This window comes from Typopeltis vanoorti, chromosome 7 (assembly GCF_054136105.1).
Source record: "Typopeltis vanoorti isolate ZY-2024b chromosome 7, IOZ_Tvanoo_1.0, whole genome shotgun sequence".
Lineage (NCBI taxonomy): Eukaryota > Metazoa > Arthropoda > Arachnida > Uropygi > Thelyphonidae > Typopeltis > Typopeltis vanoorti.
In genome coordinates, this window is record NC_143555.1 from 121,253,317 (window position 1) to 121,276,208 (window position 22,892).

General features: G+C 35.1%; 1 protein-coding gene across 1 annotated transcript in view; it reads left to right on the top strand.

Annotated features, from left to right (window-relative positions):
* Positions 1-1,428: 1,428 nt before the first annotated feature.
* Positions 1,429-22,892, top strand: part of LOC150105008 (protein Obscurin-like) — a 790,953-nt gene continuing 769,489 nt past the window's right edge. The window contains exons 1-2 of the mRNA XM_090395103.1: positions 1,429-1,553; positions 17,209-17,666. The gene's annotated coding sequence lies outside the window, so the exon portion shown is untranslated. The remainder of the gene's footprint in view (positions 1,554-17,208; positions 17,667-22,892) is intronic.

The following is a 22,892-nucleotide window of genomic DNA, read 5'->3' on the forward strand; positions in this document are numbered from 1 at the left end:
TAGATCATGAGAAGGTGAGGATTGGACATTGGATCACAAGCTGGTAATTTCTTTCTGTTCTTTGTAAGCTATGTGGAGGTCTCTTTCCACATAGCTTACAAATGGAAGACTCTCTTGATGGAAGATTGATCTTCCATCAAGAGAGTCTTCCATTTTGCCAAATGAAAGATTTTCCATTTCGCCAAATCTTCCATTTCGCCAAATGGAAGATTTGGCGAACCCTCCTGTTGGCCAAAATAAGTACTCAGGTTCAGTTGGCCAAAATAAGTACTCAGGTTCAATCTTCTCATTGCCCTTGATGGGGGATGAATGTCATTATCAAGGACCGATGAGGATAGAAGGTGCTTTGCATCAATCGCTATCAAGGAAGGTGCTTTATTATTATTTTTTTAATGACAAGCCTTATAAACTCAAGGAGCTATACAAACTCGTTCAGAGAAGGCTTTTACATACATTCATGCCCACGGTGGGACTTGAAATCACGGCATTTGGGTTGGTGAGTAGATATGCTATCCACTCGGCCACCACGACGGCTTTGATTAATTTTGGATTTATTTTTTGATTAAGTTTTCTGCAGTGGACGCTATTCCTTTATTGAAGGTGGTCAACTGAGTAATGATGTTCACACAGCTTATTTAGGAGAGAAGTGATCAATCAAATGGCAAACACTTCCCTTAAATAGCAAAGTGATTTCCATGTTTACCATTGTGCGCATGTTAACTGGAGGGGACAGTCGAAAAAATATTTAGAAAATAATATATTCTGATCGTCATATGCAATAATAATAATAAAAATACTTTATTTTGTCTTTTCCTTTTCCCTCTTCACTTGAGATGTATTTATTCATGCCCTTGTTCTATATTTTTTGCAAAAATATCATTACTTTATTTACATTCTTTCTGTGATATGATATATTAAAACGTTTGTAAGAAAAAAAAAAAAAAGAAGATTAGCCAGGTTTCCTAGCAACGCACACGCGCTCGTATTGTAAAAACTGAGACTGCGTGTGAGATTTCAAGCGTATTTTTTCGTTTGGTGTTTTTATTATAACAGTATATAATGTTCACAAAAGGAATTATTTACAAAGTTAACGGCCTATGAACTAAAAGCAATGTATTTGGACAGGATAATGAAATTAAACTTGCTATAGGTTAGCCCTAACGAATTGTGTTTTGGTTGGAATCGCTTGAAGAGAAAACACACTGTCCCAGTGACATGCCGAAGAGAGTCTTCCATAAAATTCGGAAACAGTAGCAGATGACGCAACCCTGCCTGGCAAGTACACTTGCGTAAACGATATGCGCGTGATGTGACTCGACGCTGTTAACCGATTTTCTGTCTGAGGCGAGGGAAGGGCGTCCCTTCAAACTCATGAACGTGGTTATGAACTACTTCAAGGGAAACTTTTGAGAACAGCGACGTGTTGGGTGGTGTGGAGGCGTATCGTGTGCGATTATAGGCTTGTGTATGTGTGTATAGTGTGTGTGTACGGACTGTCCTTGCTTTATAGTTTCCCACTTTGACCCGGCGACCTCTGTGCAAGACGATCAAAGGTAAGTCACTTTTTTTAAAAAAGTCACGGGTGTAGCGGACTATAGAAAGAAGGTCATGGCAGCCAAGAAAAGTGAAAGACCTTTCATAGGTCAGGGTTAGTGTTGAAAACAGAGTTGCAAAGAAGTCTGTTTGGAGGACGCGAAGGGTTTAGAATTATTATGTGGGATAAATGTTTCATTTGCACTCGATTTCATGAATATATTAATACTTGTCAAATGTAAGCAATAATTACAGAGAATTTGGAATAGAATGTGCAACGTCTTAATATATCTGTATTTAAATTTACCTTTTGGACACCAGATCGCGCTTCGTTCCTTCACTGATACATATTATACCAACTACTAATAAGTATCCTAAGTATATATTTAAAAAAATTAATTTTTATGAAACTTAGTTTTCTTGTTTACTGGACTCCTTTTTGGTACCAAATTTTTTTTTTATAAATTGGACACTTTTTTTTTTTCAACAGACTTCTGGCATCCAAAATGAATAAAGAACATAATGAGTTCAGAATTAAGTTCGCAAGCGGAAAAATGAGGGTAAGTTTTTAGAGGCCATTACTTCCGCCTTACACACAAGACCTACTTTGCTATAAATAACTCCACTATCCTTCACTCACTGCCAACATCCTTTACGTAAAATTCATAAATGACAAACTTTTTTCATCTGGCACACTCTTCTAGTTATGAAATATGTTTACTTCTCCGCAAGCACTGTTACATTGGCACTAGTAGTTAAATCACCCACGGATAATGTTATATACGTGATCGAAAGATAAATATCTCTATTTAAAATTGCGCAATGTAGGGCAGGTATATTTAGAGAGAAAGAGAAAGATAAAAAATGATAAAACAGAAACTGAGCTTTTTTGAACATAAACGTTCGTTATGGCATGTTTTTGTCCCTTTCCCGTTAAACTTGGTGTTCTAATTCGTAATAATGCCTGCTCACAGACCATTAAGATAGCAGTAGAGGGTATAGACCCTATGTTCTGTGCTGTGTTCGAATAAAGAGAGTAAATATCATGCTTATACAAAAAAAAAAAAATGGAATTATATCCTAAATCTTCATCTAGTAGAACTACCCGACATTATATATTACATAAGATTTGCACTACATAATGCAAACTGTTAAAAGAAAGGATAAATAAATATTATTGTTATACATCCTATTATCAAAACATTGTCTCCGATCTTAGTTTGAAAACATCGGATTCCGTGGTAATGGGAAATTACCATAGGATTTCATGCTATTGGCAATTTTACACTCTGACAGCTGTTTTGAATTGATGAGAACCAGCTGAAGACAGCTCTCACACAGTGAAATTCAAAGTCACTAATAAGAGGCGAATACAGGCTCCTGGACAGAGTTCATTGTGTGAAATAGTACTGTTCCAAGGTGATTCACATCACTTCCTACAAAAAATGTCAAAGGTAAACATTTTGGTAGTTGGCTATATAATACATTTATTATTCTTTCTTTTAAATGAATATTGCTTTATTTAGGACGCACAAAATCAAAAGTTAAACGAACTTTCCATCTGTTTACCTGTTTTTTTTTTTTAATTTTATTTTTATTGTTTTTCAACAGCGTAATTTTGAACGAACTTACTATTAGGAAACCATGGACTGTTAACACAAAGTTCCTGGCTTAGCTTGCTCTTCCTTTATCTATTTACTATTGTCATTTCCTGACATAACCTTAATTAGTTTGTTAGCTTTTTTCCTTTCTTTTTTCCCACCTCTACTATTCCTGGCATCAAATACCGGATTTACTAAATTAAATTTCCATTTTGTGTACGTGACTTTACCCTCTTAGTATTAATCATATCAGTATTTTTTAATCATATTTTTAATGTATTTCTGTCATTGAAGCCATCTGTTCACTCCTGTATTTTTCCAAATCAGATATCCCATTCATATGTTAATACTGGGCGCGAAGCTATTTTATATATAGCTCATTCGGTATTAACGATGTCATTTGAATGGAAAGACCCGGATTTGAATTCCCTCTAGGACACGAAGATCCTTTATCAGATATTTTCACTTGTACTTGAGTTAGCCGGCGTATGAATGGGATTAAACTAGGTTTAATGTTCACTGTTTTAACACCAGATTTAATCATTTATCCCAATAACGTGCTCCAAGAGTAGAGATAGCGTACCACTCTTTTATATAACCAACTTAATATCAAGCCATTTCTGTGTACAGCAATCAACTGCCGATTTGCAACATAAGTATAGACAGTGTATCGCTGTTCTGTTCCAAAACTTAAAACTGTTCAAAATATTATCCTCTCGATACTTTATCATATTCATTTTCGAAATCAGCAAGATTTAAATTACAGATCCTCAACTTGTTCCCATGATTTTTCTACCATTTGTATTAAAGAAAAAAAAAATGGTCCTAAAAATCAACCCCAATTTTACTTCTTCTTCTAGTTTATCTTCTGAGTACATTTACTTTTATTCAAGTATGCTTGCAAAAATCTAAATCTTACCTGAGATCGGTAAGGAAATTCCTGTATAATTCTCACATTCAATTTATATTCCTTTTTATAGATTGGTACGATGGAACCCTCCAGCAGTCATCTAGAATGTGACCGTCTAGCCTGGCCTTCTGAATTATGCAGTGTAGCTACTGAAAAACGTTTTACATCTCCATATTTATACGATTGAAATAATTTATTTCGACTGCCCCTCATATTTGCAACTGTATTTCACTGGAGTATTTCATTTACTTATTTTTCAGAGAATCCACTTCCGATATCCAAACGAAACTTTAGAAAAGTCTAATGTTGTTATGTAACAGAAATTCAGCAACCGAATATTGTTACTAATATAGAAAATATTTACATGAATAAAGTAACGTCGAAACCACTGCAATCATATAATTTGCCGCAGCAACCATTTTTACATTATAAATGTATCTAAATTTAAGCTAACATTTCTGTTTGTCAGAAAATATGCTTACTGAGTATTGGAAACTAATTCATATAAATTAGTTCAAATCGTTGTTTTTGTAACTCTCAATGTCCATATTGTTAATATTTAAAGTTTTAGATATTAATAAAATAAAGCTTTCGCATTTGCTATTTTCAGCGCAGTATTCTGCGCATTAAACCGCGACACTGTACAGTTTGCAAGTTAAGAACGGCAGTGAGAAATATTGCACGGAAAAAACAAGCCCAAATATTATAAACGAGCCCAAATATTTTAATGATGTAAATCGTCGCATTCATACAGTTCTTATATTTGAAAGACACGATGTATTAATTTTTACGTATTCATCTTCTCTGTATATCTTAATACAATTTCAGTTCTAAATTATTATGTTTTTAAATTTAACAGTGTTAGTATTAAATTTACACACGTCAAATAGTTAGTGAGATAATTACAGTATTTATAAATTTATTTAATTAAAAGAAAGGGAAAGATTAAGTAAAAATGTTCCAGACATAATATACTTACCGCATTCATAGCTATTTTAATGGTAATCCTTACCAAACCACGTTTTGAAAAACAACTGGACTCAAGTCTCCAGGACACCTGATTAACCTCAGGTTTTCTGTTTTTTTCTTGATACATATATTTAACTTTTTTTTGTTTTGTTTTGTTTTCCTAACTGAACAATACGTTTGCCTTATTTTCTTACATACCTTGATAAAAGTGCTCAACGCAGTAAAAGTAAGGTCTGTGTTCCGTAGTAATCAAATATCGATGGACCTATCAGTCGGTTTTAAATTTTGCAGTGTAATCGTTACTTTTAAACCACTCGCGAAACACAGCAGTGCGTGATCTGTTGGTGGAATATTACCAGAATTCAGCAGTTGTGGATTTTATCAATGATGAAACGAATCAGATCCATTCGAAAAATTCAGTAAAAATCGAGTTATATTCTATTTATTTTATTTTTATTTTTTTGTTCTTAAAGAAGTTTTTGTTCTCAATTTTAAGAAATTATACTTTTGAAACTATGTCATAAAGAATTCATTCATATTTAGTTATATGTCTTATTGCATTTTCACAGGAAGTCCATTGAGTGTTTTCGTGTCAAAGGAGTGCATAATTACTGATACCACCTGCATAGGTACTGATGGTACGTTCACACTAGATTAGTTCCAAACACTGCTTATATTTTGGGGACACGGTTGCGCAACTTTTATCGGAGCACCGCCCACTTTCAAGATTCTTCTTAGGAGTCGAAATTACACAGTGCTTTCTGATGTTAGTTACATGGAGATTATAATCCGAGGTGCCCAGTATATCCTCTTTTAAACTACAAATTCACTTTAATGTTTTCTCCTTTGATATTTTCTTTATGGCACTCATTTCTGTTCTATTAATTTATTTTCACTCACAAACCTTGAAATGTCTGGACCTTTTTATCACTTACGTGGAAGTTGTTTTGGAGCCAAATTGCTCTCTCTCTCTCTTTCTCTCTCTCTCTCGCTCGCTCTCTCTGTTTCTCTTTCTCTGTCCAGAAAGAAGTAATTCAGATTTCTAATCATGTGACGCTACAAGCAAACTATTTCAGGTCGAAGAAGGCACTTTTTCAAGGCCTCTACCAGCGTCGGAGTGACTCAGCTGTTAAATATGTCCCGGTAAACTCCATTGTATAACACAGCATCTCTTTTGAACCTCGATATGATATTAAGTTGCATCGCGTGATACTGCAGACTCTGCAAACACCAATATGTCACTGGTCTGAGTCATTCATTGAAGACTAGATGAATATAGTCCAAATAACAAACATAAAAACAAACAGTTATTTCACCTTTTTTTTTTTTTATTTAACTAGCAGTTTCGGAAAATATGAAAGTCAATAGTTCACCTAACTAATAAAGAGCTTTTACAGATTTTCAGCTTTTTTTTTTTTTTGTTAGTATTCACTTTAATTTTAAAAACGTTGTATGCAGTCTGAACGAGCTATTTATAGCAGCGTACTGGGTTCACAATTCTCTTCATTTACGCACCTGACTGGGCTTGTCTAGTTCGTTCTACCTTCTATCATCATCACTATCGGGTGTTTATCCACGTGCCTTTTACCGTTGATCTATCTATCATCCAGATCGGGAAAATTCTCACAACGGTCCATGATATTTTACAAATTCTTATTGAATTTGTAAATTGCATTGATACCAGTAAAGAGTTCAGCTGTTATTCAAAGGATTTTTTTTGAGATATTTTTAAGGTTTGAATAAGCATATTAAACACCATATTAATGTCGATTATCGACCTTTCATGTTTTCTGAAAATTTTAGTTATAGAAAATGTGAACAATATACAAAGTAGCTAATGCCTTTTTAAAGATGGCATCATAATAATGTAGCCAAGAATGCGTACTAGTTTTGGTAGTTTTGGTGGCAGAACATAATAGGGTCTCATATATCTATCAGTATGAGAGTACCAAACCAATATATTCATATAAATATATATTTATATGAATAGTACATTTACAAATAATATAAATTTACTTTATATTTTAATTTAGCTGATTTCCTGAATAATCATAAACACAAATAATTTGTAAACATATATAATTATAAATTGTTATCGATTCTTATATGAATGTTTATTTACTAGTATTAAACAACGTATTAAGTTGAAGGCACCAGAAGTATTAGTCCCGAACAATCACGATCATTCACCGAATATTATCGAGTTAATTAGATGCCGTTTTCTTTAATCTTAATGAAAAGTGTAATCAAATCTTATAAGGTTGGTTAAAATTGATTTTATTCTGACCGATTCAATATTTTAATCAATTGCGTGATAAATAGAATTGTTGTTGAATTCAATGTGTCACTTCATCTCTCTCTCTCTCTCTCTTTCTCTCTCTCTCTCTCTCTCTCTCTCTCTCTCTCTCTCTCCCCCACAAAAATGCTTTCAACTCGTTAAACAACAGCTCCCACTCTTCCAATGCAGAAAACAATATAAAAACTGTCTCACAAACTGAGTTACTGAACAGGAACCATATTGTCTTGAAGTAGTGAGACTTTAAGATTTAAGGAGGAGAACGGTGACTTCTGCCTTCCATTTTTGGAAATGTGTTCAGTTTTATCCGTTTTTCTACATCCCTCAGAAAAGTATTTCGAAGCTGAAGGATGTAGGTTCCTGCAATTGAACAAGAAGTGTTCAACAAGATTAAAACTATAATATGTGAGCTCTATCATCAAACTGGAATTTGTTAGCTAGACAGATGGGTTTTTAAATATCTCCCAATTTACAAGTGGCGCACAACATATTTGAGATGTTGCACTTTGTTGTTGGAATCATTAGTTTGGAAAATATTTTTCCATATTACAACACTAAGGTGCGCCAAAATGAGTGATAATTAGTTTTTCAACCTAATCTCGTTCGGTTCTGTTATTGCTTTTCCATTCTCTAATTATTGCATTCTCTAGTTTACATCAATTTTTTTGAAGCCATTTGGCATCCTTTCTGTAAGTCACTTCTATGATTGGTGTTTAAATGCAGATCTACTTCGACTAATAATGAATACTATGTTTGAAGTTTAATTGCATAAAATTCAATAATGAAATTTGACTAAATGAAATATATAATAAAGCAATGATTTAGATCGACTTTATTTGGCTGGACTTTTTTTTTTCAAAGTGTGATTAGCATGTTCTCATTGTTGATTTTACAGTTATGTTACTTTTGTGCCTTTAGTTTATAAATTCATATTTATACTGAAGATGCCTTTTACCTGGGCGAAATTTTATGCAATTAAACTTCTAACCTAAGTGTTTGGTAGAATTACTTTTCTGAAAAGGCTGATCTAAATATCATCCAATTAATGTCAATGCAATCAAAGTAGCCTTACATTATTTCTTTGACAACAAAATTCCTCATCACTTCTCGTCTGTACTAACACTCAAATCCTCAAACAAGAGAAAACACCTTTCTGAATACCGTCTCCTGTGACCTTTCCTGACATTAACATTACAGCCTAACGTCATGTTTCAACAAAAACTAAAGGTTAGTTTACTGGATTACTAAGACTTTTCTGAACAACAGCAATACTTGGCACAAATCCTAAATCCGCCCTACTTTAGAATATTGTTTCTCTAAATAAAGTGGAACGCCAAAAACTTCATAAATTCTTCGATTCTCTTCGAATGAGAACAACGTAATTAACAACCTGTCACATAATTGACTTGTTTCTTCTCGAAAGTTTATTTTGCACTTGGTTAGACTTTCTTTAATAAATTTTGTTTAATCCTTTATCCAAGTGTGAGCAAATAAAGTTTGCGCCTGAAAGTATCTTCAGGACTGGGGTAAGGTAGTACAACACCAGGCAACTCATTGCAAAGATGGAGCAAGCTTACATCACTCCTATCTCAGTATCTCCCATAATGCAAAACACATCTCCTTGCGGATATGTATAATGTTATGCATTAAGGGATGGGCCACTACCCGGTTTCGACCTTTATTGAGGTCTCGTCAGTGGGAGCCAGGCCCTGAAGTGGAGATACCAGGCAGAAGCAATGGAGAGGTCTTCTTTACCTATAGGAGTTGCCATAAGGTGTGCTACCTTATTATTAATAAAGGTCGAAACCGGTATGGGTAGTGGCCCTTTCCTTAATGCATAACATTATACATCTCCTTGCGGAGATGTGTTTTGCATTATAGGAGATACTGAGATAGGAGTGATGTAAGCTTGGCCACCTTTACTACGAGTTGCCTGGTGTTGTACTATCTTACCTCAGTCCTGAAGATATTTTCAGGCGCAAACTTTGTTTGCTCACACTTGGATAAAGGATTAAACTAAATTTATTGTTTCTTCTCACTTCGCTGTCCTATTTTTGCTTTATGCATTTTAAAGTAAGTACTTTAAATGTCCCCAACTGAATTAGCCAACCATAAACATTAAAATTTATGGTTGGCTAAGATGTTTTAAACTAAGATGTTAGCTTCTTCTTCTTTATTCATCCCATCTACCTTTGAAACAAACTCTTCCTCCAGTATTCCTCAAGGAATACAACATCCTTCTCCGTTTCCAATTTCGAACCTATGCACGTATTTATCCTATTATTGCGAAGCAGCATATTTTAGACTTCTGTTAAAAACAACTTAACCTTAACTAATGTTTTCGATATTCTGTACATGCACTGTTTTTTAAGTTTTAAACTCTGCTTATTTTATGAAGTATTCGAAGACGGAATATCTTAATAGTTAAAGTAGCACTGAAGTGGAAATTAATTCAGAATTTCCCGACTTTTGACTCTAATGACAACTGGAAATACAACTATGCAAGTGGCTGTACGACTTGAAATATACGTTGACTGACAGAAATTCCTTATTTTATACAATCTTAAAGTGATAAAATTCTTGCGATTTTAAAACAAGATCGTACTGAAGTGGTAAGGTTTATCCTACTGGAAACTAGGGTTTTTCATCACACGAAATAGGTAAACCGTCTAGAAGAATACATAATAACTGATCGCACAGTGGCTTCAGCCATAATTCAAAACAACGTAATGATAAAACAAGGCATTCATTCCTAAAATGTTCTGAAACTGCCTGAGCCCAAATCTACAATCAGTTTTCGTGCACGGTCCACTCGACTATGAAGAGGAATCATTCTCAACAGAATATTGCATTCAGATCCTTTTTTTTTTACAAATTTGCAAATTTGTTTTGCTTAGTAAAGTTAAAACATTCTATCGAAACAGTTAGTTCCAAACCGGGATTTAATTTCCATCATTCTCTGGTGGAATCCCGCTTTGGAACAAATGAGTTTGTTATTGACTTTATAGTAAGATTCTCAGTTAGCCTTTCTTTCAATTGGTTAATAAATAATTCCTTGGCAGGGTGAATAACTTGTCTGCCTTTCTGACAAGTAGGCAGGATCTTGGGTTCGAACTCAACTGCGGGCATGGATGTTTGTATATGATGCGTTTAGGTGATCTCCCAGTAAGAGACCACTATCCCCATCTGAGCGGAAATCTGTTCAGCCAAACAAGTTTGGGTATCAAGTTACATGCTCCTAATGGTATTTATTTCCCACTGTTGCCTGCAATGTTTAAGGGTATAACGCGGATGTTAGGTTCCACAAAAATGCCGCGTTATGCGAGACTCAGATCACACAGAAAAAGTAGGATTAGGTTCCGAAATCGTTTTTTTTTTTTAAAGATTATATAAACAATCACATATCAAAAAAAAATTTATTTATATTTAATTCAGGTAATTCATGTAAGTTAAGAAAACAAATAAACTATGAAACAATACATAGTATAAAATTATAAAAATGTATAAATTGTACGTAAACTTCATTGCACATAATACATAAATGTTTTAGGCAAAATAAAATAAAGTGCATATTTTAATCGTCATCACTCTCTTCAGAACTAACATTTCGTAGATGTTCTTTATTTACCAGTGGCCAGACGTTTTCATCATTTGAAATCTCTTGGACATCATTTGTATAATTCTCATTGCATACTTCGGTTGGTTTAGTTTTCAAGAAGTCAGTAATAAGATCTTGCTTACCACTATGCTGTAATTTTTTATTAAGTTCATAATACAGAGCTAAACAAATATCCAAATGTCTCGTGAATTTTCTGGAGCACTCCATTGGGAGATCATTATCCATAAAATAACTTTCTTGCCAAGTTCAATCCTTCTGCTAATTTCTTTAAACTGAATTCTTTAACGGATTCATCAGAATCTTCGGCAGAACTTCCCCGCCATTTGGTTCGACGTCATCTATTAATTGTGCCAGTTCCTCCTCATTTAAATCTATTCCTCCATCAATTAATTCACTAATTTCGTTTTCAGCCATATCGCAAAAGCGCTCTAAATGGCCATTACTATAAAAATATTTTTTTTACATAAAAAAAAAAAGCATTACATATTGTATGTAACTCACCAGAAAATAGTGCTGAGCTTGAGATTAACACACTTATGGTTTTTAATGCGCTTTCCTGTCAGAAAACGACGACAAGTTTTAACAATAAATACTTTATACGGTAAACAATTGACGTACATGCGTGCTAAGGTGTACTTCCCCTAATATAAATTCGCTACTTATAACTACGTGCGCGATACGGGCAGACACAAATTTAACTCCACAAAATTTGATTTTTAAGTCGCACGTTGAAAAATATCTGAAAATATAAAGGGTTACTACAGTTTGTAGACCGTCTTATATCGAAACCGCGTTCAACAAGGGTTACCACAATTTATAGACGACGTTATATCGAAACCGCGTTGTATAAGTACCGCGTGGCGTCGCGTGATCATTTCGGTTGGGTGTGCTGTCATGTTTTCCAGGAGGTGGGGGGGGGGAGAAGCTTGGAGACAAATAATTACATCAATAAATTTTTATAATTATTGATTTAATTAAATAATTACATCAATAAACGTCTTTTAGCTTTTTTTTATGTAATTATTTGTCGATGTAAACTATAATTACATTATTTTCATCTTGCATCGATTTTAATGATCTTTAATTCTTGGGGGGGGGAAGTATTCAGAATTAATATTTTTTAGCAGAATTTCATATATTAAAAAATTGACTGGCATATTTTATGAAAAATCAACTAATTTATTAATCCTAAATTAAATTATTTCGGTTTAAAAGCAAACAAATCATAAAACTAACAAGTAAAATAATATTAAATTACACACACTTACCTTTTAATAATGTATTTTTTTTTGTTTAAATTTGTTTCACTGTAAATTTACAATTCACACTTCACTCAGTGATTCACTAGACAGAGAGGGCAAACTAACCGGTCTCTGTTCACAAATCAGAAAAAGATGAACCAAAAACAGGAACACGAGTTTTAATTACTGCAATAAAACACTTGTTCTATGGCTACCCCGCAACAGGCCAACCCATAAATAAAATTTTAAGACAGACAAAGCGTTTCCAGGGTCGAGGGTGTAAGATTTCATATCTCAATCCATTTTACGATTATAATTTGTGGAATTTTTTAATCGATACCGGGAGGAAGTCCCCCCCCCTCTCCGCGGACGCCCATGACCGTGCGATTGTATGAAAGATTTGAGAGGGCAATGCGCATCAGCACTCATCTTAATTGGTCCAATGCAATTAATTGCAGGATAACTTTGAATAATTCTGCGTAGAGTGGGGGGAACAATCTGTTTGTTTTAGGATTGATTAGAAAACAACAATGAAGGAGAATGCTGAATTTGGTTGGTATATTTGAAATACTCAAAGATAAAAATATGTGCACCATCTGTTGTTTTAAGGATACTTGCGACATAAGACTGAATGATATAATCACGTAATCACAAGAAAGACATTTATTTAACCAAATATTTCGGTCTGGAAATAGCAGACCATCGTCGGTGGTATTACAAGAACAGTTTAAAAAATATACAAGCTAGAATACTAACAATAGATCGTTGAAATTAGAACATGCCGCGTGATGTTATATCACTAAGTATGAAACGAAATATTTTGAAGTAGAAACATGATTGAATTTGCTATTAAAAAAAAAAAAAAAAAAAAAAAAAAAAAAAAAAAAATTAATGAGTAATCTTGATTAGGCTTTCCCAGATTTTTGATATAGATATGCAGTCATTACGATTCAGGTTGGGATGATGGAGCAAGGCCTCCACGCTTTCCTTGAACAAACGTTCGAACCTATAACGGGATCTATGTAAGAGGCGCGTTTTGGACCAAAGGATGCTGTGGTCAGTTTCAATCCCGTGTTGAGCCAGACCAGACTTTTCAGGTTTATTGTGAAGAATGGATGATTGATGTTCTTGGATTCTTTTTTCAAGAGAGCGTCCAGTCTGTCCAAAGTAAGAGAGATCACAGTTGCAAGGAATTTGATAAACTCCAGGAAGAGATAAAGTTGAGCGTTTGTCTTTAGGAGAAGGAAAATGAGAAGACAATTTGTTAATAGGAGAATACGTAGCTGTTAAATCATATTTCTTCAAAATTCTTGCGATAGGTTCTGAAATCTTTCTTGTGATTACGTGATTATATCATTTATGTGCACCATCATTTATAAGACATGTGATAATAGGAAAGAATAAGTGTGAGTAGAAACACTTTCATTAATGGTAAAGAATAATTAAGAATTATCATTTGTGATATGTGTGTCTTATAACTTGTTGGGTAGAGCCAATAGCACGATCCTATAAATTCTAAACACGAATAAGTGAATTTATGATGGCATAATTAAAAAAAAAAACTTATGAGAGAGAGAGAGAGAGTATTGCAGGAATAAATATGGTTTGATGGAGCAGCAAATCATCTCGTAAAATTTATTGCCCATGTCATGTGTATTTCTTTGGTTTGTGTATATTTCACTCCGTTTTCCAAGAATTTTATTTTGTTTACTGAGACTCAGTATACATAACATCCGATCATTATCGGAATTTTCCACACTTTCGGGAATCCTAAATTCATTAGTTTTTTTTTTTTTTTTAGTATCACCGGTTCTTCTGTCTTATCAATCTCATATATGCTAGTATTTTCTTATAGATCAACAAAGTCATAATACACAGAATATTCGTTTTTACTCAGGAAATAGATATTGTTTACTGTCTGTGTTTCTGAAGAGTAGAACGAAAATGTCCGTATATCGTCAAAAAACTTTGCAATCTCAACAGATGCTATACTGCACAAGCAAAAGAAAAAAAAATAGCATTTTTTTCTCCTCACATTCACTTTCAAATGTTCAGTTCCAGGAAACATGTGTAACAGCTGTTTGTAATAAAGCCATCGGATATAGTAATCTCTCAACTCATGACAACATTCAATTGGATTGGTTGACACAATATCCAATCGCAGCCGCTAGGTGCTGAGTGAGCTCAAAATGATAGCTCACCTAGCGACGCCTTCTCAGCGCTTTAAAAATAATACAGCACCAAGAATTTGACACCTTGCGCCCTCTTTACATCTTTTCGAATGGCTCAAAGGTGAATGCATTTTGAAAGCACACCCGGGCTATTAACGCGAATGTGATGCAATGTTTACGCCTCGAAAAGCGCCTTCTTCATGAAGCACTAATGCTTTATTAACCTCGTGAAGAGGACAATGAAGCATTAGTAGATTGTGTTCAATTTTAGGAATCGCGCGCGAAGTCTGCAAACAATTGGGAGAGTCTTTAACGGGAATAAATACAAAAATATAATGTCGATGATACTGATATTTCGTCGATGAGCACCGCACACCTGTCACACCCGGGATATTCGCCCCTGATATATATATATATAGTGCAGTTCTCTTATCGCATTTTCTTCTATGGTTTGAAAACGACGTCCTTTCCAAATGGTTTTTAAGTTTGGTAAACAGGAAAAAGTCTTCTGGGGCCAAGTTCGGAGAATAGGGTGGATGATGCACAACAGATGTCTGATGTTTTAGCATATAACTGCGGATGAGGAGCGACGCGTGAGCCGGCGCATTCGTGGTGCAACATTCAAGTCTGGTTTTCCCACAATTCAGGTCTCTTCCTGGGCACAGAATCCCTCAAACGCGCTAAAACTTCCTGCTACAACTCCTTGTTTACCATCTGACCACGTGGTGTAAATTCATAATGAACAATGCCTTTCCAATCAAAAAACACAACCAACATCATCTTGATCTTTGACCCACTCATCCATCGACGCTTAAACCACTCATAGCACCGCGTTCGGCTCATACAGTCCTTCCCGTATGCTTGGTTAAGCAACTGAAATGTCTCTAAAAATTTTCACCAAGTTTGCAGCAAAATTTCACACACGCATGTTGTTCTTCAAGCTCTTTCATTGTCACTTTGTTCACTAATCCGACGAACAGCTTATGCACATGCTCACTTCAGCGGATGTAACTCGACCACTAATGCTCATATAGTTCGCCCACCGATTTGAGGTCCCTCGACACTTCTGCGCATCTCAGAAAAAGAAGAATCCATTCCGATAATAGGGTAATCAGTCCGTATTGTGGGATGAGTTGCTTATTATTACCGGTCGGAAAATTAACTTCTCTTTTATGATTATTGTAGTTAACTATGTTGCTTGTATAACAGTTGGAAAATTTTACCTATAAAGCACGTGATTTCGCGTGTTGGCGACCAATTCGGACGTCCTTCATTTTTTTCTCCCCTTCAGCATGAATCGACTATTCTTGGAAAGATGCGAAGCAGGGACCTGGAAACGGTGGGCGAACTATAGCAGAACGGGACAAATAGCAGTTTATTGTCAAAACCTGCCACCAGGTGCGCTCAGTAGCCGCAGCATACTCTCTGTGCCGGTTGACGCGCTATTTAAAAAGTTCGGTTTTTTTTTGAACACTTCTCTTATACTAGCACAATCAATGGTTCGTGTTAGTTGCCATCATGGCAAATAGCTCTGCTTCGGTTCTACTTACTGGAAAGAATGCGTAATGTTTAACGTTTTAAAAATCCACTTGTCATCCGCAACCGTAACTTCCTTTTATCTACTAGATTGTTGCTTGACTGAGGTAAACATGACTGTCAACCTTTCATCGTTGCAGACCATCGCCTACAGTAACTTAATAAAAAAACGTACTTTGTAGATGCCGCCGTACAGATCTTGTATGGCCACTGTTCTACACATTGATCCTCTAGTCATTCTCAAAGTAAGATGAGGATAATTTAGTGAATTTTCATGCTACCAAAGCGTTATATTCCGTAATTTCCCCCCACTTCGGATAACATTCCACTCACCGATTAAGATCAGTTTTTCTCTTCTGAGGCTGACTTTCAAATCAGAAGAGAAAAGCTGATCTTAATCGGTGAATGGAATGCCATAGCCTCTTCATCCTCCAAAAAAGATGGATTGGTACTCTTTCTCCTCTTCTTGACCGATGCTCATCTCCACTAGACTGTTGTCACATTTGGAGTGGAATACCAAAAAACGTTCCTCAGAATCCTAGATGGTATCTAGAAGAGAGAGAGAGAGAGAGAGAGAGAGAGAGAGAGAGAGAGAGAGAGAGAGAGAGAGAGAGAGAGAGAGAGAGATTCGCTTAACATATTACTCCTATCTCCTTTCTCTCTCTCACTCACTCTCCAATCGCTTTCCTATAAATACCCTGTTTTTGCATTGTCTTTTCTATAAGTATTTCCATGGAAGATGCTCCATTGAACTGATATAATGGATATAAATATCAATCAATAAAATTATTTGGAGGTTTTTATGTGGGCTAACATTATATTCAAGTTTTAGTTTTCCAAACGTGGCCAACGATTAACTCTTCCAGTCTGATTTCTACAATACAACTTATCCAATCTTTGAATCGGAATTTCGTGCAAATAAATGAATATTTCTGGTGGTTGGATGATATCTTTTGAGATGCTGAGGATAATGTTTACCTCTACATAAAGATAAGCACGAACACCATCAACCAACTGAACTGCCATTAAGGACTAAACATTCTATTGCTGAAGTGGTGGGAATAAAAAGATTTTCCTAAATGCACTATTTGACCATTGAAAATGGAAATTTTGATTTATTAAGAAAATGTGTTATTTTTGGTTATCCATTTTGGGCCTTTTGATAAACAGAAGGAAAATAAGCGTATGAATTTTTATTTTCTTAAACTTTCCTTAGTATTTATAATTATTTAATTTTACATAATTCACTTTTTTAATTCAAGCTATTAAAACAATAACTTTTAAGCGTCTTTTATGGTTGAAATTAGAATAGTGCATTTACTACTTTTCTAGGTTCTACGTACACGAAAAAAAAATAAAAAAAAACAAGCCACAGCAAGAGTTAAGTAAGCTAATGCTACTAACTAACCCAACCACAAATGGTAAGCAAAAGCCACTCTCATTAGCGTTGACGTTGATGCATGCGGCATTTTGTCAACTACTGTGGTACCACATTGTTCTCTCCTTTGTGTAGTTCCTGGCAAGCAGCATCGCTTCGCATCTACCTGCATTATTTTCACCCCACGAACAAGGTTAATGAACTGAAAGAGAAAAGACAATGCAATACCAACTTGGGATTATCCACACTGGTGTAAACAAGGAATAAGAAACACTTGACCCTTTGATTGTAGCCGTACCGCTCCAGATGGTTTCATTGTTGCTAGGTCATTGAAAGTTGAAATCCTTGTTGGTTGTAACCGTTTGTTCCTCTCAGAGCTACCAAACTTCCTTTAAATCGACAGAAAAAAAAGGTAATTTTTCATATTTTTTTAAATACATTATTTCAAGTTATCATTATTTTTATATTAATCAACTTTTATTTGGATAATAAATATTTATTTTTTTCTGTTTTATTACCAATTGAAATTATTCATCTTTGCGTAAATTCTCAAGAAATATAACTGAAAAACTGAATGCCGATGAAATTATGTAATAAAAATGGCTTCATTTGTAACCGTGAATTTCAAGTTCGATAATTGATAAATTTTGATGCAAAATAATATAATTAAAAAAAAAGTGTTAATTTTTTATTGATTATAAATTCACTTCTTATTCTTTAATAAATTCAAATTTAAAATAATTCAAGTGTTTTCCCTATTATCCTTACGTTTTTAAACAGTGTGTAGAATCATTTTAATTATAAATATTACCACTGTATCTTAAATGCTACTTGGACTATCATATGGCCAAACTGGTACTTATAAAACAGCTTAAAAAGCGTGGCTGGAACCAGCTCTGTGGAATGCAAACACAAGATCACATTGTCAATGATTCTCACCAACAGACCAAACGCAAGTCTTCAGTCAGCATGTTTCAAACACCCGATGATTATCCCAATACTTGGAAAATCTTTACTACCCTTAGTCGTTATTCTGTATTCGAAAACTTGGTTTCGAAGTTATTATGACTTGACACCCTCAAGGAGTCTAAGGACTCATCGCAAGAAAGCACTCTACGTTGCACAATCCATCATCTAGATTACTTAATACTTCATCTACTCCCAATGCCATCTATCGTTCACGAATAGAATTTTTGTCTGCAGATTTTGCGTGTGTTCTCATGTCGATTTGCCTGTATGCGGCACGAAAAATCCGAGTTCTCCAGAGAAAAACTTTGCTATCTCCTTTTGAGATCGGCTAACTCACTTTCAGTTGAAAAAGTCCATATAAGGATTCTTCTTATCATGACGTGAGTCAAACATTCCAGATCTGGAACTCAGATTAGACGAACATTTAAAAGTTCCAGCGGAAGATGAATTTTCACTTATATGGACAAAACAAAATTTCTTTTTCTTTTAGAATTTTTTTTTTTTTGAATTTTATTATCTTTGTGTTGTATTACTTTATTTTGATTTACACTAGATACATTTTTTTTTATTTTCTAACCTTCAGTCAATTTCATAATAGTTTGGTATTAGCATTATTTCATTGCAATACCACCTTGCCAAGAACAAGTAAGGAAATGATCAGAGACAAAGTTAAAAAAAGTGTGTTTCGTAATCGCATTCTTTAAAACATCGATTGTACTGTATACAAAATTTTGTTTTGTCCAATTATGCTATTAATAAATTAGATAGAAGCCAATATTGAATCAGAGAATCATATTCTAACATTCATCCTAATGTCCAAATTTTTCTCCATCCTGCCGTGCATATAATTTCGAAATATTTTGGACTTAACTTCTTTTCTAACAAAATGTTCCTGCTAAGGATCTCAATGAAATAAAAAATTCTGGTTGGTGAACAAATTTTGGTAAAGATTCAGACTACCAAATTCCAGTCCAGGTTTAGTGTAGGAGTAACTTGCGTATTTTACGTTTCTTTCTCAAAATTCAAAACTCACATAAAAAGGAAACGGATAGATTTAAGATTTAAGAGAGGAAGAACTTAATAATTAAAATGAAAATTATTACTATTGGTGTTAACATCAGGATATTTAAATCCTTTTCACGATGGCACTCAATGACGGTATGAACTCAATGAATTACCTAATTTTTATTCTTGGCCAACTAATTCACCTGTAACACTACCAGTATAACCAAATGTGTTTGAAGGAAAAAAAAAGGAAATGTAAGAAAAAACACTATTTCGCAGCAGTGTCAGCTCATCAGTTTAGCGATAGTAGCATCGCTACTATCGCTCAACTGATGAGCTGACAAATGTTGTTAATTAATCCAATACTGGCTTCACTAGAGACATAAACAATGATGGAAAGGATGCTTAGATAAACCCAACAGACTGTAGCTAGTCCATTAGGGCAGAATTCAACATGTGCAGCTCTTGTTCTTAGTTGAATATCATCGATATATAAAAATTATATTTAAGAAAAAAAAATCAAACACTCGCAAAATTGAACATACCTTCATTTTTTCATTAAAGCTATTTAGCTACTCTTTCAATCTTTATGAAATCAGTATTCATATGTCATCCTGTAAAGAGCGTGGGTCGTTCAAAACACTTGACCACTCTGTCAGGCATTATCATCATTAGCACGGTCTTATATGAAATCCCGTCAAAATCTTTGCATAAATCCAAATGAATCACATCGTAATCATTATTTTGATATATTTCACTGGTGTCTTTATCATAATAGGCAAGCAGACTTGTCATAATTGAAATCTACCTTAAGGAAACTATTCTCTGCTACGCTTAACCTGTCAAGAATATTCTGGATACAATTCTCACCTAATTTTTCTATTATTTCATCTGTAACACAGAACTCGCTGGCTTATAATTCTGTACTCTATGGCATAAACATTTCTTATAAATTGGAATAACTTCGCAAAACATCTATTCAGAAGGCACTGTTCTCAATATCAGTGACTCATTGAAGATTATCAAAAATATGATTAAACCCGACCTTTGACTGCTCACTAATAAGAGATCCATCTCCGATGTTATCACTTGCTAGATTTCACCAGTTTCTTCTTTTACTTAAGATATCGCCCATTTCTTTCTTTACCATTACGTCCTTAGTACTTTACCATTATATCACACATGTCAATGAACAGTGTTCCTCTTCTAACGGATTAGTATTCACAGTTACAAATTGAAAGTGACTGAATTCTTCTTCTGCTACAGCAGAAGTATTCAAAATCATTCTCAAACAGCTAGTATAATTAATTTGTTTCCATCATAGTCATTCCTTTTTCAATATGTTTAAAAAGGTTTTCAGATTAATTTTAGCAATTCTACTTAGATGTAATTCAAAATTTTCTTTACAGTCCTTAACTAAATGGTTAAGGACTATAAATGGTCAATTCTGATAGACATCCTTCTATCAGAATGACTGATAGAAGGATGTCTATCATAGTTAATAGCTGAATTATCAGATCATTATTTTACCCCAGCTTTACCTTACAGTGTATTTGTTTGCTCATTAACCCAGTTGACACAAGGTTTATTATGAAATTTAATCTGGAGATGGACATTAAATTACGCAGATCCTAGTATTCCTCAGTACTATTCATGTTCCACTAGTATCACTTCCATTATCAAAAATGGCAAGGCAAAAGAATTAACTATCTTAGTTAGCACTAATGATCCGAGAGGTGAGAAGCATTCTGTGAGGGAGGATGTGAAGGAGTTGTTGGACGAAGCAAAAATGAAGAGAGAGAGAAGGTAAAAATGTGTCTCCTGCCACGCTATGATAGAGGCAAGTTGAGGAGGAGGGTGTTGGTAGAAAACGAATCAATACACAAATTGTGCAGAAAAAATGGTGTAGAGTTTGTGGACCTATGGCTTGTGTTTGAAGCAAAGATGGATTTTTTTTTTATAAAGCAGACGGACTACATCTAAATGGTTTTAGTGTTAGGTGTCCATAGAGCTTTGTTCACCGAGTGTACTGAAGCGCAAATTCAGGAAAACTTAAGGAATTAGGGTGGATGCAGGTGTGTGTGTGTGGTGGGGGGGGTGCATGCGTGTGTGTGTGGGGGGGTGCATGCGTGTGTGTGTGCGTGTGTGTGTGTGTGTGTGTGTGTGCGTGCGTGCGTGCGTGCGTGCGTGCGTGCGTGTGTGTGTGTGTGTGTGTGTGTGTGTGTGTGTGTGTGTGTGTGTGTGTGAAGGCACCCATCAGTCGAGTGAGTGTGATAATGGCCAGCGCGAGTGAGTGATAATTACTAGCAAGTGCAGAATCTAGTCTCTCAAGCCAAAAGTATTGAATAAGATAGTATATTTCAGGAAGAAAGGTAGTCGGGGGCCTAAAGGGATGCGGCAGTTTCTATATACTAATGCCGGAAGTATCAGGAACAAGAGAGAACAGTTTTTGGCTTTGGTTAGTGCAACTAGCCAAAATATATAGGCAGTAGTGAGACTTGACTAACAGCAGATGATGTAGTTACAGGGATTGAACGTAAAAGATTTAGTATTTTCAGGGAAGATAGAGAAGATAGGATGGGGGATGAGTATTGCTGATGATAGCAGATGAATTTCAGCCAAAAATAATAGGAGATAGGCGAGAGGACGGCTGTTTATTTGAAGCGGTCTGGTGTGAGAGCAAGGCTAATAAGACAAAATATACGGTTGGTTACTACTATACGACAGGAGGATCCAGGAATGATCTGGAAGACATGTATTGCAAATAGTACAATCAGTGCAGGTCAAATAATTATTATGAGGGAATTCATAATAATAATCATTCATCATAATAGATGACACCTACTAAAAGATGATTACTTAAGGCAACATGTGATGGACGGGACTCGGGATGTGAGAGTGTTGGACCTGGTCATAGAATCGGAAGAACAATTCCTAATCAAGGGGGCCAAATTGCTTCCGATTGGGGAAAGTGACTATGCGGTCTTGACTTGGGAGATTGTAAAGAAATGAAGAATATTCTGTCATGCAGATATATATGTGGAACTACAAGCCAGGTGATTATAAAAACCTTAGGAGTGAGCACGAAGCTGTGATGTGGCATAAAACTCCCTCAAGAGAAGGATGTTAGTAGTACATGGAAGAAAGGGACATCTAGAGAAAGCTATATTAAACCGTATAGCTAAGGTAAGAAGGGTTCATCCGGTAGGAGTTAGATGGATGAGTAATATCATTAAGCATGAGCTGCAGAAGAAGAAAATGTTGTGGAGGGTATATAAGGAGAAAGGTGACCAGCTTGGCAAGGAAGGCAAAACCAGATTATGAGAAGAATTTAGCCGAGCGTGCCAAAGGAAATCCCAAAGAGTTCTTTGTTACGTGGCAAGTAAGAGGAAGAATGACTGAGTGATGATGATGGTCACGAGGAGACAGAAGCGAATGAAATAGTTGAGTTACTGAGTGACCACTTTGCAAGCATATATCTTCCTAGCGAGGTAACTGCTTTAACCTATGTGACAGACACTAATATGAGAATAGAGGTGGATCAATTGGAGGTTCTTAGGATATTGCAGAATCTCAATGTAAATACAGCTGTGAGATTGTATGAGATATCAGCTCATGTTTTGCAAAAATGTGCAAGGGAACTGGCAATGCCTCTGACTAGGCT